This window comes from Hetaerina americana, unplaced genomic scaffold (genome assembly GCF_022747635.1).
Source record: "Hetaerina americana unplaced genomic scaffold, ioHetAmer1.1.p SCAF_10, whole genome shotgun sequence".
In the NCBI taxonomy this organism is placed as follows: domain Eukaryota; kingdom Metazoa; phylum Arthropoda; class Insecta; order Odonata; family Calopterygidae; genus Hetaerina; species Hetaerina americana.
The window spans coordinates 39,646,884-39,670,016 of NW_027286070.1; the positions used below are offsets into that span (position 1 = coordinate 39,646,884).

Here is a 23,133-nt window from a genome sequence, read left to right on the forward strand (position 1 = left end):
CGCGGACAGGAAAGAACCCCGCCCATCACGAGGAATTTCAAACGAAGGCACTGCGCCCAACTTATTTGATATCTTATTTCAGTAATTTATTTTAAAGTAAAAAATGCATACATATTACATTGAAGAATGTGGCAACAAATGGCGGATCCCGTTTGTCTGCTGGATAACGCGCTTAGCGATACTGTGATTTCTTAGAAACCCGGCATAGGAATACAATTTCATGGAGCATTCAAAGATTTTTGTTTTTATTTCACGGCGCGATAACCTGCCAGTTGTCAGAGAACTTCTAAGCCCGATTGCTAACACTACAAGATAACTTATATGAGTGACAATAGTAAACGGTAGGACGGTGCGCGCGTGCACGAATACGAATTATTACTTTGGAAAGTGATTAAGTCATCCTACACTAAGTTTATCAACAGGAAGTAAATTCAACTGATTAGTTAAGTCGATATATAGGGAATAATACTGTTGATGACCAACTCTTCTTTGCAGTGGATGCTAAGATCCTTTATATCGCTTGTTTATTAAAAAAAACCTGAAGGTTATTCAACCTTGTGAGGTTTACTAAATAAAGCCTGAATTACGAAAACGCGATTGACTAAGGATCCCCGCGTGTAGAAATACAATTCCAGCGTTCGGAATTTCCGCCGTAGCAAGTTGAGCGACAGATCCCAAAATAGAACAAGGAGGGGCAAGCAAGGTCATTAGCAACTCAAAACTCTGGAGAATGATAAATCTCGGTTACTAAAAAAAATCCGAGAAAGAAATGAGGATAATGCCAAACATTTTAGGCTTAGCGCGAGTTGGACGTTCCTCGCATTCCTACCGGTGACCAGGGCATCCGAAGAGTCAAAAAGAAAATTCCTTCAAGCTTACGTTTCGTAGAGGCGTAGAACATGCTACGTTAATTTCGATATTCATATGACTCGGTTACACGGCAGTATTCCCTTCGGAGAATTACAGAATATCCATCTCTCCCCCTTCCACTGGTTTTTCCTATGGTGCCATTTACAAATGTTACACGGGATTCACCAAGGGTAAGCGAGTTTTCTTTACAGTTGGAACATGTCTAGGGAGAAATCGAACATGTTTTCGGTGAATAAGCAACGTTACACACAGTGTTCTCTGTATCTCTCAGCTATTTTTAGGGAAACTATGAGAAGCTTCACATTAAAAGTGTTTCACGCTCCGGGTCTATGAAGTCGGACATGAAATCTATGATTCTTCGAAGCGTGGGTTTTTTTATAACGAATAACAGAACCGCTATAGAGCCTACATTGAAGAACATAATATACATAAGGTTAAAACCATAAATGTATATGATACGAGGGCAGTTAATTACAGAACCTATTAGAATAAAACTTTGCAATATCACATCACAGAAAAGTAATGATTACCTCTCTAGCATCCTTGCCCCGTACCCTAAGGATATATTCTGGACTCACAGATGTAGACGGCCAGTTCTTGGCGTTTACAAGTCTCTCCGACGCTAGTAAAAGCGTCCAAGCGTCCAATCACAACGACAAGATTATTTTACAAATGTTTGCACTAAAATCGCAGGCAGGGCAGGGACTAGAATGGACCTTTCAATTTTTTATAGGAAACTCTTATAATGGGAAGGGCACGAGTTCGAGTCTGGATCTTGAAAATAACATTTCAGTGCAACCTGGGCTTGAGTCTGTTGCGGCTAGTATGACGATGCAGAATGTAGAAGAATAATAAGAGCCTGGTTACTGAAAAGTCAAAACCGAAGAGATGAATTCGGAAAGTAATTAAAATCAAGAAATTGGAAAGAGCATTAAGTTACATTACTTGACACATGATGTTTTATTTCGCGACAAAAAACTTGCAAACTCAGACGAAGCAGTTCGGCGAGACAGAAAAATGAACGAAAGACCATGATCTTCTAGGGTGACGTAAGACAGAAGACGCAACATGGGTTCATTAACAGTAGCGAGACAAAAACCTAACACAGACGAATAAGTACGTATAATTCAAGTATGACGAGTGCTGCAATAATGCGACAAGACTTGCGTCATCATCTCAACAAAAGACTGCTGTTTTTTCTGTGCGTCTTTCAGCGGAACGAATTCAGGAGAGGAAAAAATATTGAAAATTTGATGGTTTGTGAATAAATCATCCATTGCTTAGATTTAGTCAATTGTTTACCATTCAATCAGAGAAATGCAAATGTAGTATGCCGACACATCTGTGTTTAGCGCCCTGTACATAAGGATTTCATTCGTTAGCCAAGATCAGCTCACTCACGAAATTTAACATGCGCGCTGGAAAAGACGAAGAAAAAATCAACAACCGTGAAATGCTGTCATTGTGACTGCGTAACATTCGCTACAGATAACTCTAAACCTTAAGACCGAATCTGCTTTGATAACTAGTCGTCCAGAGAACACAGCATTTCTTCTTTATTTATTTTGTCCTATTTTATAACCCCAAATACAAATTGTTCGCATTTTATGGATGTATGACTTACAAAAAGAACGAAAAAGAATATTAGGAGTATCAAAATTAAGAGAAAATTGAGTGAAACACCAGGCGCTAACTTTGGTATTACTTAATTACTCACAGTTTCCATACTTGGTTGACGAATTAGATAACACTTAGCCTTTAAATCTCCTTGCCGAACATTTTTAAGATGTCTCTGAAATAATTAACTTGATATGACATGGGTCACTACAGAGGAAGCAATACGTAACATTATGTTTTTCACGCAAGGTTCAAATTCTACACGAACGAGGAAATCCCCCAGTCGAAGCCTGTCAATCGTTAGCCAATACACTCTCACTGGTTTTCCTTGAATCACAAAGAAAGTAAAATATCGCAGGAATCTTAGTATAAATGTCGTTACTTTATCGGTCGTAGTGGACAAATTTGCCCACAGGAATTGTCAATTAAAGTCGGTGATGGAGATGATCCCTCAGTCCATCGATTCGGCAGGAAACATTTTGCTATCAGTACCGGAACTTACAACAGTAGCCAACTCCTCTAATATGAATTAACTAGCTCCAATGTAGCATTTAAGAATCTTCACAACTCACTACAACACATACCCTAAGACATCTGTTCCAAAACTTATCGTTCTGTTTAACAATATCGTTTAAGTTCATGAAGGATTTTATCAAGGGCCTTGCTTCAAAAGTGACTCACCCCTCAATCCAATTTCACCGGTTTATAGAGATTATTGGCACATTGTTAGCAATAATATCGCCATTAATTTTGTTAGCCTTGCGTTTCGCACAATATCAACAATTGGGGCCGAAAATTAAGCGCACAGATCATATCACATTCAGTCGAAGGGAGCTGAACAAACAGGGAGGAGCAAGGGCCCCACAGAGAAAAGTTTCGCTTGCGAGACTTCATTATCATCATTCCATCCCATGGGAAGTGAACCAAAAAGCCGCCGATGGATGAGGGGAAACGGGGGTGCTGACGGAGAAGACAATACGCACGTTGAAACTGAAGAAGTGCAAAAGAAATGGATCCTCACCCTAAAGCACGAGGGGAAGTGCACTTGTCCTCCTTTCCGATCAATTCTCGGGCAGGAAACTCTGTCCCTGCCACCGCCACGAAAGAGACAACCGCCGTGGACACTCGCGTTAAGTCCCGTGAAAGGAGTGCACAACACTGCCGCTCGCGGCTAAGGAAAGGCCGAGACTGGCAGTGTGAGGAGAGCCGGAGGAGAGGGACGAACGACCGTGACGTATCCACTCTTCTATCCACCTCCCTCCCCTCCTTCCTCTCTTTGACCCGCGGCGCCACCCTTTCTTATAAGAATTACTATTAGGTCGATGGCATCCAAAATAGCGCCGGATTGCTATCACGTTGTCGACTTTTTTTCGGTCTTGTGAACGTTATTCATAGACTAATGACGAACTCCCTTCATTTAAGATATTAGAAAATAAATAGGTGAACCAAAGTGAACGACATAATTCACACCATGTCAGAAAATCGGCCTTTAAAGGAAATAAAAGACAAAATATTTGACGAGCCCTTACTTCATACGTTGCCAATTAACACTCGGCGTTCTGCGTCGAACAGAAAAGGCGAGATTCAACCCTCGTCCCATGCACCCCAACACTCACCGACAACTCAACATACCGAAATTCATTCTAACTTCTATCACAGAGCTTCCAAAACCCAATTGATGCTCAAGGCAGCATTCAAGATTTCATATGCGAGAATTAATCATTTTCAGTGAATTCATTTTCGGAAAAAAAACAATAAAGGCGATGGTGTTACATCAGGGTAATTTTCCGTTCGCACGGGGCATCTGCAGATTGAGCGTCAGTTTATTTTCGGATACAAGGTTTGGTCAATTTAAAAAGCTCATCTCTCCAATTACCTCTCCAGCATGCATTTTCATAATACCCTGCAATCCTTCACACGGGACCTTACTGGGCCATCAGTATTAAGGGCAAACCTCTACTTGATCAAGGAAATGCGAACCCAGATCAGGAACTATTTTCAAGTTGTTTGAATGGTGTGCTTCATGCGTAAATGCCATGCACGCATTTTACACCAATTAACTTACGTTCAATTCCAACTCTAAAAATAATTAATCAAGTCATTTGATGAGTGGTGCACTTTTAGCGTCTGTCACTTTACAGGTCTGCTAAATACGAGTATTAAGTCAGAGTGATCACGCCATATGAAGTGATTTACCACAGTTTGATTCATTTAAGAGCTTTCGGCATTGTTCCGCAAATTCGAGGCAAGTTGCTTTGCGGGGCATACAAACCGCGTGGTTACTATAAATGGTACGAGTATCACTCACTGGTCACCTCTTTTTCTTGGGCCCCAGAATTTGTTTCGTTCGTGGAGAAATTTGCTTTTAGCTTGCAGTGAACTGAAAACTCGAAAATGCCATTGATTATCTTTTAAGTTTATGCTTACATTTCATGTGAATTTATCATTATGAAAGCTAAGACTGGTGCCCTTTATTAAGGATGATATGGGCTCTACGACAAACATGAGTTATTGGCTGATTAAAACTTCAACCAACTGAACACGTGAAACTAATAACATGTTTATTAGGTAGACGGACGGGTCCTGCGAGCATGGACCTGGAAAGACATGCTGTTGATACTACAAACGCATTGTTCACTTTCTTTTGCGATTGCGCTGCTTCTAGCCAAAGCCGTTACCATTCGCCCATAACAAAATGAGTTCAATGGCATCTCTACGATATAAATGCTTTTTTCCAAACAAATTATATCGATCGAATAGGTGCTATCTTCGCATTTACACATGGAGCAAAATACAATTTACACATGAAGCTCAAGACGGCTCTGAAAATCAATAAAAGCAGAATAAAAGAGATAAACTACGTTGATATCTGAACGGCAATAAAATCATTCATCCGATAGAGGACGATACATGATTTGCATGACTGAAATTGAACACTATGGCGAAAATATATAATTCTTGAAACAACTGAAATTTCGAATTAAGCATTTGCGCTTTTCTCCAAACGCGTGAAACAAAAACGAAAGTATCTTATAAAAACGCGTGCGCAACTTTCTTAACATAAGCAGATTTTACATTTACGTATAGGTTAAAACAATTTCATGCACAATAAACACTTTCCCCAATATCCACCGCTTCAAATTCCAGCGATACCAATAACTTATTGAGTATTCTGTTTAAATTTACTCAATTTCAGGTTAAATTTTGCTCAAAACATCGCATAGCTACGACCTTCATCCAGAGGGATGTAACTGTAACCACAGCGAGGCCTAAGAGATGGAAAATATAAAGAAATAAAAAATTGAAAAATAAAATAAAATTTAAGTAAATAATAGCTCTAAGGAACAATCAGAATAGAAAAACTTTAAATTTGTGGTTCCACATCCAACATCAACCGTGGTTTCGACGTTCAACGTCAACTTAAGGTAAAGACTTACAGATCTCCATCCATAAAAATAACACTCCTGTGTGGGCGGGGAGTGAGAAGGGCAGAGAGGGGTACCAGCAGTACAGGTGTTGGGGAGTGGGAGGCTCAGAATGGGAGAGTGGAAGATGTACGAAGTTATAGTTATTCATTATAATATGAATAAATCCCATTAAGTTAACCCTGAAATCATTCAATATACAATAAGAACAATGCTTGGGTGGGGGACGGGTATTGGGCCTCATGCCTATGCCATGCTGAAGGGCAGCAATGTCGAAGTGGTCAGTTTCCAAGTATGAGTCTTTCGCTGTTCCGGATAAGCCTCACTTAATTTTCAGGTGAGTAGTTATTATGATATGTTGAAGTATTAGAGAAAAATGGGGTACTGCATTTCCAATGATTGAAGATCACGTGAGATCACTCGATGGATCTCTTGACCAAACGATGGTTCTCTGCAAGAAGCATCCATCTCCGCGTGCGACTAGCGATATGCTAAATTGAACGACATTTAAAGAGTCGTACACATTTGCTTGCTTTTCAGACAGCTCTCAATATCCATACTATTACATGAAAAAATATTTCATGACATACCTGGATATTTCCACTCCACCTAAGTTGAATTCGGATAGAACTATGATATATTAGCTGTTGTTATAAATATGGGCACGAGATTTTTTCTACCTGTGACCGAAAGCTACAACAGTCATCAGCTTTCCTAATTCCTTCACCTCACATAATGTGATGAATACAAACAATGGAATTCATCAATAACCTTGACAAGGCCATGTTGTTCTCAGGTCCCTCATCATCTGCACCCATTCATAAAGCGATTCAAATTTCTTTTCTCAACAATTGCTTACGTTCCTCCATCGAAAATCAACATAAATTTGTGCTTCAAGTATTCCCAACAAAATATTCATTAAATCAAGAATCGATGCATGCATATGGTTGTGAGTAATTATTCAACCATCGAAATCACTCTGAAGGTTAGTTTCACGTGTACTCTCGCCTCATATTAGCTGCGGTTCATACATTGTGAGAAATGTATACAGCCCAGGTACGAAAGGCGGTATATTTCAGGTCATCAACAGAGGATACGAAAATCTACCACGACAGGAATGCACCAATAATCATTGAAATAATTAATTAATAGCAAGGAATTATCGCCGATTCAGTCGATGAACAAGGAAAGTCAATTTGGGCAACTCTTAAACCGGTCAATGAACATTTCTTGATTTGTCGATTTATATTCCCAAAACCAGAGCCACATCATTCTCTAGAAATTCAATCCATTGAATGAGGAACCTATTCAACAATATTCCTGGCTACCTAATCTCCCAATAGCACAAAAATCGATGACTGACTCGTAACGCGCAGTTGTATACTTCTATTCACTTCTTGCAATAAAAATTGTTAACATGAAACAACCTCAAGTTATTATATTTACCATGACACCATTAACTATGCCTGGTTCATTCGTGGCAAGCTCTCGGGGCTAATTATTTTTAAGGCAACCCAACGAGCGGGATTCCATTCATATATATCGATGACTGGATTTTCATGGAATATTATCTGACGGTCATTAGTAGATTACTGCACGTGGTTATGCCACACCGTTTCATGTTTTAGCAGTTATCATCACGCGCATTGGCAAAGTATATTCACTAGATTTATAACGAAAACGGAAGACCGCTTAAAGGATAGGACCATATAATTACAGTATGAACCACGCACGATCGATATAAACCATATCGTGAACTGCAGGTAATACTGATAAAGGATTACAGGATATGGGCTGGACGGATTGCCATAAAACTGTTCCTAACCTTTCTGCAAAACAGATGCCCGCAATAGACTCCCTTATTGCGATTAGTCGGCTTCTTATGAACCTCCCATTCTTTTTGCATGTAATGACATGAAAATGTGACATACATGATCGTACCGGAACAAGCACGCATACGTATTTCATGACCTACTATGATATGCACTCTTTCGAACTTACGACCAGTTACCTTGTTTTAAAACGTTCACTTCTGAAAAACTATAGTCGCTAAGTTACGGCCATATTTAATAATTTTGTCTAAGGTTGTGATAAAGGAGAAACGGCAAACGGATTCCTATGGCTTCTTAAAACGTGCAAACTAGAAGGAAATTCCGCGGGATTGCTTAATGCTTCGCTGAAATAGCAATGGTATGTAATAACTCACCAAAGTTATTATTAAACCAAACCCGTAACATTAAAATCATCATGCGTTGACTCGCAGAGAAAATATAAAATGAAGTCCTCCATGGTATGCAAAGTTTTTCAAGTAATATTTAAATTTCACATCATAGTAATTATTTATGGTGATAACATGCAGTCTTAAATGAGCGAATAAGAAAATAATATAATATTTGACTTTAATTATCGTAATAAAAATTCTCTGCATATACTTTAAGTGTTTCACGACGTGACAGGTACAAACCGATCCTTTCACTAAATAAAATCGATGAATCGGATTAAGTAATTGAATATTTGCTAATCATTGCTTTATAATATTAATTTTACCCAACAGCAAGGGGTATTGCAACATTTTATAGACATTTAAAAAATATTTACCAATGGCTCGCACTTTCAAGCCAGAAGACTTCCAACATAGATTTGTTTGGCAGATGAACCTGACCGAAGACCCGTGCATGGAAATAGTATATTTACCATCAACATATTTTCACTCGGCATCAATAACTTCTTTTACCTTCATACGAACGATTTAACCATTAAAGCTCCAATGGCATTATGGTCCACTGTAGATCCATATTTCACGCATACAAGAAATTTCCTACGCTTACGATTTCCATACATGTACTCGTATTAATGACATACGTTTTTTATTGCTAAAAATAAAATTAATAGCTCTCCTATCACCTGATGCGACATAAATAATTAGATTCGCCATCATTCATTATTTCCTCAAACTGCATGGATCTTTGAACAGACTTTACAAGGTACCAATCCTATAGCCAATCTTGATTATTTTTTAAACTTCCATCGATATTTTCGTAAATTTGGTAATCATCAACAGGAGTGAGAACTTAGCACCTAGGTGGACAACAGCAACGAAGTGCTAACCGTGGCCAAGTGAATGAGTGACTCTACAGCGAATACCGAAATATACCTTAGAACTCTGTACACTGAGTTTTTAGGTCCTGTAAATACACTGTTCACCCAAATATCGGTACAAAGTTCCATAAAAAACAATATACGAGTAGGCTATCGGATTATCACCTTACAAACTAACAACCAATATTTCACGTCCTCTTCGTTTGAACAGAATGACTAGATCCCAAATATGTTATTGAATACCCGTTTGAGCCCCATCTTGCCTTATTTCTCGATCCACTGTCGCAGCAAAAAGACCGTACCATTTTTTTAATTGAAACCGCATCTGTCACATTTTTCAATTCTTTAACGGAAATGCAGAGAAATAATGAACAACCCCTTCGCAAGAAGAGATAACATGACGCAAAGCCAGCAATGTGGCAGCCCTGAGCCGGGCGACCTCTGCCGGTGGTCTATCACGACGACCACCACGCCAATCGCACACCTACCGTCGCAACCACCCGCGGGATTATCGGGCGACGACAGCGAAGAGGGAGGGTGGGGAGATAACCCCGCAGTTGACCGCCTTGCTACTCCGCTCCCCCACCCTCCTGGGTCCACATGACGCGCCTCGTCACACCACCCCGGATGCCGTAACACCATCGCTCTTTCCCTCGGTTTATGCCGCAAAAAAGGAATTAGTTGCAGAACTATGGCCTCCATCTGTGGTGATCAGCTCTCCGTGGTACACAACTGATGCCGATTCTTTAATCCAATGGAATTGCAAACTCTTTGCAATTTATAAGCGGATTGATTATAATTAAAAAAATCCCCAACTACTAAATCACAGGCGATCGTAGTTTTAGAACATTAACTGCCCTGTCTGCGCAAAGGTCCTGAAAATGAATCATCGTAATTCTGAGCCACAGAGGATAACAATGTAAATAATATTCTACAAGTGTGTATACAACAAAGAAGCGCACATATAACCAGGAAATGGCAGCCTCACATAGGAATTAAGTGAATAAGACAAGCTACGCGGCTATTTATTAATCAGCATTCCGTTCAATGTGTTTCACAATAGTGCTACCATACGTAAAAAATGCGACTTTAACGATCCATCGCTTGAGGGTCAATTCATATGCATTCGGTGCTGATTATATTCTGTGTTCCACCAAATCTCCTCGGAGTGACTGAAGTTCGGTAAAACTGAAAATTTACGAATGCTTCCCACAAATTATTACAACTCTTCCCCAACAAAACGTCGTGCTATATTTTCCAACAAATCACTTTCATTCGTTCCAATTTTAACTGTCAGTTCAGGGCTTCTAGCCAAACGTATGATTTCGGTCAACATAAAACGTAAAGCAAATACAGAAACCACCTGGCAACTGTATATTTTTCATCATAACGAAAACTGTACGAATTCGTATTTGATCGCCACTCCAAATGAATCTAATGGGTAGCCTTTCCGGAAGGGGCCACGTGGCGTGCAGGATGCATAAACTACAGGATCGCTCTTCGGTGGGCCTCGTTCCATGTGGGCTCGTCAATTACAGACGCCAAGTGAATTTCTTCCGAAAAATCGTGCACTAAAATAACATTTGAATTATTCACAATGTACTAGAGTTGAATATTGCTAAAGCATAAGAAAGGAACTGGCCACCGTACTCTTGACTGTCACACGCCATCGGGGTCAGTACGAGGTCAGCAATAGCATATCCTAACAAATGAACCTCCGGGTTGGTTGGCTAGCTTAAGTATTTAAGTGTCAAATTCAAACGGTGACGTAAATTTTTGTACGGATGTGAATAAAAACTTAAGACAATATACAGACGACACTCGACGAGTAGGTTCAGCTCACGAGTTTGTGTTTCAAGAAATTAATGTATGGCGTAACTGAGACCTTGGACTTACATTCTTATAGATGAGAAATGCCTCTCGTAGGCAATGATTCAAGAGACTTCTGGTTCGCACATAGTCCCCTGTTCTAGAAATTTTTTTTAAAATCCAAAATTATACCCCCTCTACCCATTCTGATTCCAATTCATTACTGAAACAAGTAACAGCTGTAAAGGCGAAGCACATTTGAAGACTCATTTGAAGAAAATATATATTTACGTATATATTATTATTAACAGTTGTTTTCCGGTGAATATACGTTTTTAATGAAACTTGGGACTAACCACTGAAATACTTTTAACGCCAACCTAACACAATAACCGGAACGTAATTCTTTGAAACCAAATACGAAATGTAAAAAAAACAACGAAAAGCATGCACGAAAAACCTGGATCATTATGTCTAAGCTTCTATCGAGAAGATGATACTCGTCAATTGATACATACATTCCTTTTAAATTTCATGAAAGAATTTTTTTACTAATTCTCACAATGAAGAACAGCATTGAACAGGGGAAAATGATTGAAGGCATTGCCTTCCGGAGAAATGACATAAAATCATCCAAATACAGGCTGACACAGTAATAATTTTATCGGCAGTGTTTACCGAGGGCAAACTCATCTGTTTTTACCGTTGATATCAATTAATCAGCGAACACACGCTTAAGTGTCATTATATCGAAGTGAATTAATAGAGGGATGAACAAGAAATCATTTCTTGACTGCATGATGTCATTAGATCTTTAGATCAAGACAAAATATTTTATTTCGCTCAAGTCACCTAAATGGAAACCTTGGAAATGAAATCATATTTGTCTTTCAGTACATCGCTTTTAGGGTGTTTTTCAAATACGGATAAGTTAGGGAAAGCACGAAGAGTAATGTATTCGCTGAAGTCAACAGTTCGTCTTTAATTAGTAGAAAGGATCACAAGCACTTAAAATTCCCAAGGACTTGAAGAGATCGGCAGATAAAATATCGAATTTTCACGTAACATCTGTCTACCTAAGTGTCGCTCTCCCAAACAAGAATCCGAACTCTTAGACCTCATTGGAAAGTGGGCCCAAGGTATGCAAGCTTATGTTACGATGCGCATGACTCTAACGAGCCTTGTGCATCCGTTATAGCTCATTGACATAGTTATTTATTCCCATTTTTTTCGGGTATATGGATTGTAGAGCTGATTAATCGTTAGTTTCTCGATATTTTCGTAAATTAATGCAACAATCATGATCACAAATAATTACAAAACGAAGGCCAATCGTGGCACGTTCTCTGTGACGAAATAAATCCGCGGTTTATTGTTTAAAACCTACAGTTTTAATATCTGCTGAACACCAATCATAACAGCAATACTCACGAATAATTACATTAACGTACAATATAACTAAATCACTTCGGAAGAAGCTGTGTCACTTTTTTATTATTCCCGTAATTTAACGCTGCCTCCTCGAAATACTACCTTGATCAAAAATTTCCCGGAATTTATTCAGAAAATTAAAAATACAAGTTTATTCATCTAAATCTATATTGTCCCCTTCAAAGTAATCCCCATCGACTGCAACACACTTATGCCAGCGCTTGATCCAATCCTCGAAACATTTTTTATATTCGGTTTTCGGTATGTCCATCAGTGCTTCCTGCGATTTTTCCATTACTTCCTCTCAGCTGCTAAAACGCGTTCCCCGTAATGGTTTTTTAACTCGATTGAACAGAAAGAAGTCACAGGGAGCCAAATCAGGTGAATTCGGTGGCTGTTGGATGGTATTTGTTGCATTTTTCGTCAAAAAATTACGAATAATGATAGCACTGTGCGACGGTGCGTTATCATGGTGCAAAATCCACGAGTTTTCTGCCCACATTTCTGGTCTCTTTCGGCGAATTGCTTCACGCAAACGTCTCATAACGCCCAAATAATACTCTTTGTTTACTGTCTGGCCTTCTGGCAAAAATTCATGATGCACTACACCGTTGTAATCCATGAAAACCGTCAGCATTGCCTTCTTTTTTGACTGAAAACGACGTGGTTTTTTTGGTCTCGGCTCATTTGGTGAACGCCATTCACTTGCCTGATGTCTGGATTGCGTGTCGTACTCATAAACCCACGTCTCGTCTCCAGTAATGATCCTTTTGATGAATGTGGGATCGGATTCAGCCTCGCAAATCATGTCTTTTGCGACGTCAACACGGTCTCTTTTTTGCATGAAATTGAGGTCTTTTGGCACCAACTTTGCTGCTACACGACGGAAACCCAAATCATTAACCACAATGTCTTGGGCGGATCCATAGGCAATGTTCAAGTCCTCCGCTATTTCTCTGATGGTTAATTTGCGGTTATTGACCAACATTTCTTTTACTTTATCAATTTTTTCACCGACTTTCGATGTCGATGGTCTGCCACTGCGTTCATCATCTTCGATTGACTCACGACCACTTCTGAACCGCTCGTGCCACTGGTAAACGACCGTTTTTTTTAGAGAATCGTTGCCGAAACACTTTTCCAACATTTCCAACGTCCGTGCGCCACTAAATCCGTTTTTTACGCAAAATTTAATACAAGTTCGTTGTTGCAAATTTAAATCCATTTCTGAAATTGTAAAAAATCGCCAACACACACAGAGATAGATGTACTCTTGGCTACGTAACTTTTGCAAATGTCAAGTTATGACACTAAGATTTAAAGGGAATATCAACAACAGATGTACCAATTTAACAAAAAAAAAGAACTCAAATCGGAACGATGGGAGCGGCACACGGTGGTTATTCCGGGAACTTTTTGATCAAGGTAGTATATCGAGAGAACTGTTGTTCTTGTGCAGTGACAGTTAAATGATTAGAAGATGCTGTACGTACTCACTCGAAATATGTACGAGTCAAAATTGCGATCCGTCAAATAATTTTTATTAACTCCTTAGAAGAAGTATAAGCCCCTACTAGCGAGTTACTCATTATAATTGATTACGTAAGAATCAAATACCCTTTGTGACGTTATTCGTGATTTATTACGACATACAGCGATAAAAGGCCATTTTACTCGCGTACGCACTTGGATATTTCATTTCCTAGATTCGTAGACTCGTGGATAAACTCAGACAACAACCTCAAGGACAAGCTCTGTACGTGGTCCTTATAAATCGGTTTGCCAGATAACAGCAAGCCTCGGATTCGGTCGATATCTTCTACATTTTTTGCCAAAATTATCTTCATATGTTCAATATTTAGACAGGCAAGACAGTTTTTCCTTCCGTCATCATGATCATGAAGTGACAAATTGATGCACACATTTTGTTGACTGATACCTCCATGTTTCAAAACTGTTTGATTTTTCGCCGTCTCATCCTAAAAAAAAGTGAGGACACTGCAAACGATCTGGCATAGAACAACGTACAAAATACTAATAAGAAGACGAACACTCCTAGGATCTCCTTTAATTTTTTATTCAGAACGATTGTAAGAAAATATTGGCAAAGAGAGTTTTAACATTGGAGAAGTAGGGCGCTATGAGGACTCAAGTTAATCGCATTGTTACAAAACGCAAATCTTTCCTAATACCGAATCACATATTGAAGTAATAATATACTATCGAAAAGTTCTTGTTGCACGACAAATTGACAGCTAGATGTTATATGCAACCCGACTTCGACTTTGCTCTTTACCATTCATTTCCACGAAATACCATTTATTTTCTCACAGGAATAACTTACTAAATAATATACCAAATGTTTTGCACTCTTCCTTGGCAGGTATTAACTGGAATACGATGACAAATTTAGTGGTTCTACAAGGGGAAACTAGCAATATTAAACTATGGTTATTAATAGGAGGTAGAGTTGTTCATCGGATTTACATAAAGCATAGCATGGTGACAAAAAGGTCAGATGAAAATATTCAACCCATTAACATGCTACTATCATTTCAAAAATTAGTATCTGGCACCCCACCCCTTGCTTGGGAAAGATAAACTTATTTTTACGTTATTTCTAGATTTGATTTATCATTTACAATATTCACTTTTCTCCTGAAGAATAGTACATTCAGCTTTGAAGAGAATTTCGTATGATTCTGTCCTCTCTCCTTGAACTGGAATAAAATATGGCACAGGGGACACCAATAAAATTGACATAAGCCAGCATTACGTTCAATGCAAGCTCGTTGACGACTTGGGTAATAGTATAAAGCTCACCAAGAAATAAAGTTGCATATGCGTGTACTCCAATAATGTTTAAAACGACGGAGTTAATCTTTGCCAAAATTTCATTAAAAAAAGTCTTAGCAATCGCATTTACAATGAGAGGACATGATAGGCAGATTAGTGCAGTGACATAATCATCCTCACTCATTTCCCTTCGACTCGCCCTGGAGTCAACTATTAATTATTGGATGGTAATATACACATTTTTCTACTGACAAACCGCTATCAAAACACGGGGTTACCGATCAGATTACCCTCCATGTTGTTCAAAGGCATTAGAGTACATGAAGGTTAAGCAACGAAGTCTAGCCGCATAAAGCTTTTCTTGTTTGCGGTGCTTTCGAGTCAATGTCTGGAGTGCATCCATCGTAGGTGCAAGGAGAGGATCGATTCTCCATGGCGCTTGCCGCCCCGCCCACTTATCTCTGCAGCTTCGGACTCAAAACATCCCGGCCAGGAGTTTCACAGGCATCGCAAGCCGTCCATCCACGAGCACTCTGGCCACGCACGCTGTGCGAACTAGGGCGTTCATTCTATCAGCTATCACAATGCCTTGATCGCTATCCCTCCTATTCACCATCTGTTGCGTCTTCCCGTGCCGGCAAACCTATAGTTTGGACCAGTGTGATTCAACTTCCTGTTCCTTCTCAAAGGACTGCCTTGTAGATCGCTTAAATGCGGCATAACTTCATTTCGGTTAATAATTTACCATCCACCTCCCAGGCATCCCTGCATTAATGCCTTTGCACGTCCCACTTGTCCACCAGATGCTCGACTATGCCGTTTGCACAATGAGATCGCAAGGAAAATTATACTCACTCGAATGAAAGTTTACAACGGAAGTCCTGTGTTCCAGGTAACACTAGCTACGAGCAGGAAAATAATGACGATATTAAGGCAAGGAAATAATTTACAGAAACATACGGTACGATATAGTAGCTTTAGCGATTAGTTTTCCTGCAGATACTTGCCAGTTTTCGGTTAAACGTTACAAACAACAAAATCGCTTGACTTAAAAGAACGAGAAATACACATGGATCAGGCGATGACAACGGCCTTTGATTATAACTAACATTAACAGCATCTATGCAATGTATGACATGATCCTTAATCCACAGTAAGAGAATGAGCGATACCTTTCACAAAATCACTGGTCTCGTTAATGATTATACCATACGTTCACCCAGTTATCAACACCCCTATTTTCAGGCCTTGATAAAACAGCTGTCACACGATATTAGAGACTGTCAACCACACCTTTCACCTCACTGATGATCAGCATCGGCGATGCCGTCCGAGATAATGCATTTCATGTGTACATCTGAGACTCAATTCTCTAAAGCATACAAAAACCTTGACGATATATACATTACCTGGGCCCGACGGACCCCAATCTGTCGAGACTCAATCACTGCAGGATATAAATTTATTCTTAGGAGTGACAAGATAAATTAGCACAAATTCACCATGTCACTCCACATTTCTCAAACATTGCTTCATAGCACTGAGACATTCGTACAAGTAAATTCAGAATTACACTTAATTTACATCACTTTTTAAAATGAACGCAAGTAGCTTCTCGGAGGTAATTAATCAAATAAACCACAATGCCTAACATTTAACAAAAATAACCACATTCATATAAGACGCTAGAAATTATATTCAACGGAAAAACTAAGAGCCATGCTTGAAATAAAAACGTTTGTCTTAAAAAAAATAGTATTTAACGAGTTAAACTGCATGCACTGTATTTTTACTGTATATATCAAACGCATTTTTACATTTCTTCGCCTAGCTGAGGGATGGTTTCCGATGGTTACTGGGAATTCAGTATCGATAAACGCTTGCCGGGAGAATGCATGCACACTCAGCAGAATAGAATGTTCACTATGAAACCAATCTATGAGAAAAAAATCGAACAGAACCAGAAAACGGAAAACATTTCAAAGGTTCCGTTTAGTGATATAATATCTTACAATGAGGAAACATAGCAAGTCCATTGGGAACACTTTCCCTGATAATTGTCAAAAGATAACAAAGCGATTAAGCATACTGTTTTCACAGGACTTTGTGAATTATTTATCAAGCAGTAATCCAAAGTGGCTAACCAGCATACTAATAGGGTGAATGCGATCCTACAAGAAAAGGTTATTGACCATTCCATGAGCCAACTTTTACCCGAAGCTTTACAACAATTCATACGTACATAACCTTCGTTGGAGGTATACTGTAGGGTTAGTGAATTGTAAATGAGGGAAAGGCCATATCAGCCCTATCATTTTCTGATTGGATTTTGTTGGTTGGATTTTTGCTTTCCTAAGGATTTGGAGTGAATTTAATATTTTCGGATGTGAATAAAGGATTTATGGTCTTGAATTTTAAACACACTAAATGCAGAAAAAACACTTAATTTCGTTACCTTACGTTTTCATTAATTAATAAAACAAATGGTTGGACTATTGCACTTAAATGTATGGCGAAAGTTAGAAATAATAATGAATTAAGGTTTAACTACATGCGTTTTGGTGCCTCAGAATTTTGAGTACATATTTATTAAAGTGAAATTTTGTTACAATTGTTCTCACTACGTATGACACAAACCAAATAAATCATATTTTTCTTAGCTCGAATTTGATTCTTAATTTGCATCCGCTTGGTCTTACATTATCAGCCTAGAATATTTTGACTCCTTGTGAATAACAGAGCATTAAATACTTTCGGGGTAACAAATGTAGGAATACTTCGAAGAGTGCATGGAGAGAGACAGAAGCCTGCGGAGAACACTTACTAGAAGAGAACTATTGATTGGACATATTCTTAGGCAAAATAGTTTAACGAAGATCATCAGTAAAAGAACCGTGGGAGGGGGGAGAATTCCAGAGAAAGACCAAGGATGTACTACGAGAAGCAGGAAAAATTTCGGAGCGTGGAGCTAAATAAGTGATTGGCAGTAATCGCGATAGTCTGGACAGATACTACAAACCAATCCTCGGATTCCTAGCCCGTGATGGCGAATAAAAATGTATTTATAGACAATAAATTTAAGTCAGCACAAATTGAACGAGAAAATCTCGGTGCTTATAGTACTGGATATTTTTTACCTTCTAATTCCGCCCCAAAACATTGGATTTTGGTTTCATTCAAATCATCTTTAATGACCGTGATAGGACATTAAGGATCAGGTCCTTTATAAATTCTTTAATCAATTTGGCATGCACATATCCCGTTTGCGAGCCGGTTTAAGGAAGAAACAACCGAAAACATAACCCAGCTGCTGAACGCAAGGTCTTTCTTTCGAGAGACTTCACTCAAGCATTTAACTTCCTTCCACGCTATTAATAGTGTCCGACTTCCATTTCATTTATAGCACGAAACGCCTTAGGTTGTGCGACTGGAAAAGTCGTTCACTTTTCGATCGCCCAGCGATGCGTACCGTCTTTCCCTCCACTTATCAAACATACGCACTCGCTTTCCATTTCCACGTGACAGTTCGAGGGCTGAAAAGAGTCGTCAGGGGCCTGATTCGAGGCTTCCGTCGAAGGAATACCAGTTTCTCTTCATAGAACTGGAACGAGTGGCGACCCCGATGGCAAAAACGAGGATGGGTCCCTCCCCTGCCCTTCGGAACGCTAGCTGTGCTAACTTACCCGAGTTCCCTTTCCGAAAGGGTGAAAGCAAATCACTCGAGGAAAGGGAGGCGGCGGGGTGATGGGGAAACGCCTCCTCGCGAGGGATGAACCTCCTCTTTAATGAGGTCCCTCTCCCGATATTGTCCAACTATTCACTGCACGATTCTCATCTGTAGTGTTCGGGCACAACTGAGGAAGGGAAATAAATTTAAAATTGTGTGTTTCTCGTTCTCGATGAACCTACTCACAACAGTATGATAAGCATGGGGAAGACTACTGGCCATTAAGTAATCTATATAACTTCAATCCACGAAATTCATATTGATGATGTTCCCGGTATTTCCTGAGGAGTAGCGACTATGTTTTTATTACGATGTTCCAAAGGAGTGATGTCATATCGCACCATCAACTCGGGTGGGGGAATTTATGGACAACGTCCGTGAAAGCAGGGTCTCAAACCCAAAACCTTAGCCTGAGACCTGAGAGGCCAGCGATTGCTAAATTCACGAGGCGACGCGGAATGCACAGTATACTGCACTAGTTACTAATGATAATTTGTATTATTATCAAAGTAATGAAAAAGGAAGTTCTTCTTGAACAAGGGAAAATAATTCTGACTTAAATTGAGTTCGGAAGGTTTCATCATCGAGATGGGAGTCAAAAAATGTCACTTGCCAATTAAGAACTCCTCTACTTATCTCATACTTGACTTGAAATAGGTTTACGTAATGTCTTATCGGTAACAGGTCTCCTCAGCCGCAATGGGGTTCCTTGTATTAGGGTACACAGTTTTCCCAAATGTCTAATTTTATGAAATATCATTCAGTTTATTCATGAAATTCAGCTCAGCCGCCCTGGGAAAGCCAGTGCCAATCATATCAACCAATTTTATCAATAAAAGACAATCTGGCCTCAGTCGATCGATGATAAATGCTCGGCTTCTTTCGCAGTTTACCCTACTGAGGGTCGGCTCATTTTAGTACACGGTGTACGTTTGAAGATGCATTTTACACAGCAGCAACTTGCTCCGCAGCCTTTTCAGCGGGGAAGTGCTTAGGAAAATAAGGTCAAATTATTAATATATTTTGGTTCATTTGACGAAATATTGATTCTTTCATTCACACACTTATAATAATACCGTTTTGTTGTAGGCACGCAAACAAATGATAGCTAAAGAATTATTTGCGTATAGAAATCCTTTCAGATCATTTCTGTTTATATACGAAATATAGAAATACATTCACAAGCAGACATGAGAAATAAGAGTCGGTTACGAATCATTTTACCCTCTTCATTCGATGCCCCGCTTTACTCTATCCAGCAAAGGGTTCGGAAGAGAACAAAACCAAAGAAGACTGTGTCCAGTGGGTGGACCACTCTAGTTCAACTAGCACTCGTTTAGAATCTTTGAAAGTAAATAAGAGCATCCGCCCTTGAGAAAAAATTAAATTTTCGGTAGAAGTACTTTGAACTTTTTGGAATCCGTGCGGCAAACGAATTTCTCAGGCGACGCCATCCTGATGATGAACGTGTATGAAGAATATGATTTTGTCGGCGTCTGTGTTGATGAGTCGGTAGTTCTGATGTTTTCACGAAAAACTCATAATTGATGGCATACTTACATATGACATGCTACATACATATTATAGCAGTATGCTATCAACTCCTTAACCATATTAGGTTTACGCACTTATTCAAGCAACTTATGCATGCCATAGCGTGAAGGAAATACATAGAATTTGTAATTTTCCACTTTGATTTAGTCCGCATAACAAGTTTTGACTGCAATACACATCATCATCAGGTATCTACATCGTAAAAGGTAAAAATTCATTCTTTAAGTACAGCTGTTCACGTATAATTCCAGCGAACATTAAAAACCATGACTCGTCAGGAATGGGGCAAATGATACCTTCAGCTGTCATTTTACCGCTTATATGGTCATTTCACCGATCCCTGCCCGTGCCCCTTCCAGTCCGTGTTAAATTGCTTTGTGTAGAGAAATAACGAATGATGATGATAAAACGGAATAGAAGATTGGTTTTAGCTAAGGAGCAGTAATGAGTGATCGAGAGCTAGGATACTATTGTTCACAATTTAAAAATTACAAAGCTGCTTTACCAGACCCGAAGAAGTACATGGATGCTGCAGTTACAAAACGACAGAGAAATCCGTATTTTGACTTTTCACCGATTTTGGTAACACTGTTCAATGATAATACCAGGTGTGTTCTCCAGCATATGAAAATAGCACTCCATAATGCAGACTCAGAAATAATATTAGTAGAATTTATAGAAGTTAGAGAAAAATTTCGTCTTCCCGTTGTATTGATTGGTACGGTAGCCACACGTGAATCAACGGCCGGTAGTTACGGCTGCGCAGACGCGGAGCGATATGATTGGCTGAAGAGTAGATTTTTGTTATGGAACGGGATCAAAGACCGCTCAAATGGCCAAAGAATGGATTCGACCCCTGTCTTTGTTGCTACAACTAAATATGACAGCGTCAAATGATCATTGAAAACCTATAATTTGAGCTAATACCGTCGCTATCCCTGAACTAGTACAGAAAAATGACTCGCGTAATACGGATGTCATTTGGTACCTCATAGTAATAACCAAATGGTGATAATTTCCCACTATATTGTGGAAATTTTTTATCATTATTGTGTTAATGCCACCATATCACGCTTGGAACAATGCAATTCGTTTGAACTTCATGAATCAATAGCATTCGCATCGAGACACATTGAGTGGATAAATCGATATCAAGATATATTCATCACATTTAAATCATAAATTTGCATAACTTAGAATCTGACTACGCGACGAATAAAGTACGTATATGTATATATTCTGGATAAAGCATATGTTTGTAGACACTGAAAAATACCATTGTCAATACGTATTGATATTTCTCATCGTACTTTTCACGCGGTTCACTGTCTTGTCACGATGTATTTCTTTACCATAAGTACAAGTAACAAATATTAAATTTACCAGTCCATATGAAAAACATACACAACTGGTTTCATTTAAACCAACTTCACATCAACAACCATGCATGCTTTTCCTCTCGTTCACATTTCTTGGAATGCTAGCAAGTTAAGACTACATTAAAGCTTGAGCGATCTTTCCGATTCTCAATAAGGTTAAAACGACAAAATAGAAAAATGACAATTTTCGCAGGCCGTGGAATAAAAACTAATTGAAGCTTAAAAATATTAGATAAATGTATTTCTATTGTGCTGGTTCACCAATTGTGATAAAATGAGGGAAATAATATTATGCAAATTTTAAATGCAAATAATAGTCATCCAATCATTCGTCATCATGATAGGAGGAGAAATAGCCGGTGACTTACAATTATTTCTTTGATCAATACAATAAGTATGCATGAATTCCCCTAGTCTCGTTCCACAATGACCCTACAAGTAGCGAAATGACTTGCCTTTTTGGAATACGGTTATTATTTACAATTAGACAGTTGGAATACTCATTCTTGAAGGGGTCCAAAAAACTCATGGAAAATTAGCCATGTTACACCACGAGTCGGACCACTACCACAGCCATGAAATTGAAGGTTACTTTTTGAATTAAGATGAATATTCTCAATTTTTGCCTAAATTCTCTGGATTGAATCTCCTGCGTCCACCACGAAATGTGATGCTTCTCAAAATTTCTAAACTGCTCAACGGATTTACTTTATGGTTGAACATCTCGTCTGCTGTAACGGATCAGCAACGGTAAAAATAAAACGGGAGACTGAAAGACCAAATATAACGAAACCGTACCGTCTACAAATGAGGATAAGCCAACATCCTGAGGCCTCTCAACAAAAGGAAATCTCCATAGAAGAACATACTTAATTGCATACGAAAAATCAAAATAATTACTAAACGAAGAGTGATCAAGGAATGTAATGGCCCACCGCTGAACTCATGTAATCATACAAAAGTGAGGGCCGAAGAGACTTCTTGTGAGCTTAATTTAATTGAAAAGTACACATTTACACACAGAATGCAGAGAAATTATTATTTTTCGGAACTTCATCGAAGGTATTAGTTATCATTTTCACATTAAAATGCAAGAAATAATTAACGGGCTCAAGAGAAGGATGAGGAAGAAGTTTGTCTAGTGCAATGGCCCGTACAAGTTACAGAATAGCTCCCGGATACTTGGGTATTCTGCTTTTTTTTAGTATGGGGATGCCTTTTCCTAGAGAGTTAAGTGAATTAACGTATTTAATCGCGTACTCCACGCAAATTTGTCCCCAAAACCCCGGTGTAAACAACAAGTTGAATATCGTAAATGAGTAGCGTTGTAAACGCACCTTTTTATCAAACAAAAGATACCAGTAAGCAAATATGAAAGGAAAATTAATTCTATCTTCGGGTGATTTACAAACTCTTTCCCGAAATT

At 38.9% G+C, this 23,133-nt stretch overlaps 1 protein-coding gene across 2 annotated transcripts in view; it reads right to left on the reverse strand.

Annotated features, from left to right (window-relative positions):
- The window catches only part of ATPCL (ATP-citrate synthase), a 92,180-nt gene that overhangs the window by 34,903 nt on the left and 34,144 nt on the right, over positions 1-23,133 (reverse strand). The window contains exon 1 of one of the 2 annotated variants that reach the window (XM_071598539.1): positions 3,509-3,659. The exons of the other annotated variant lie outside the window; for it this stretch is intronic. The gene's annotated coding sequence lies outside the window, so the exon portion shown is untranslated. Of the gene's footprint in view, positions 1-3,508; positions 3,660-23,133 lie in introns of those variants that run through there. 2 annotated transcript variants of the gene reach the window in all.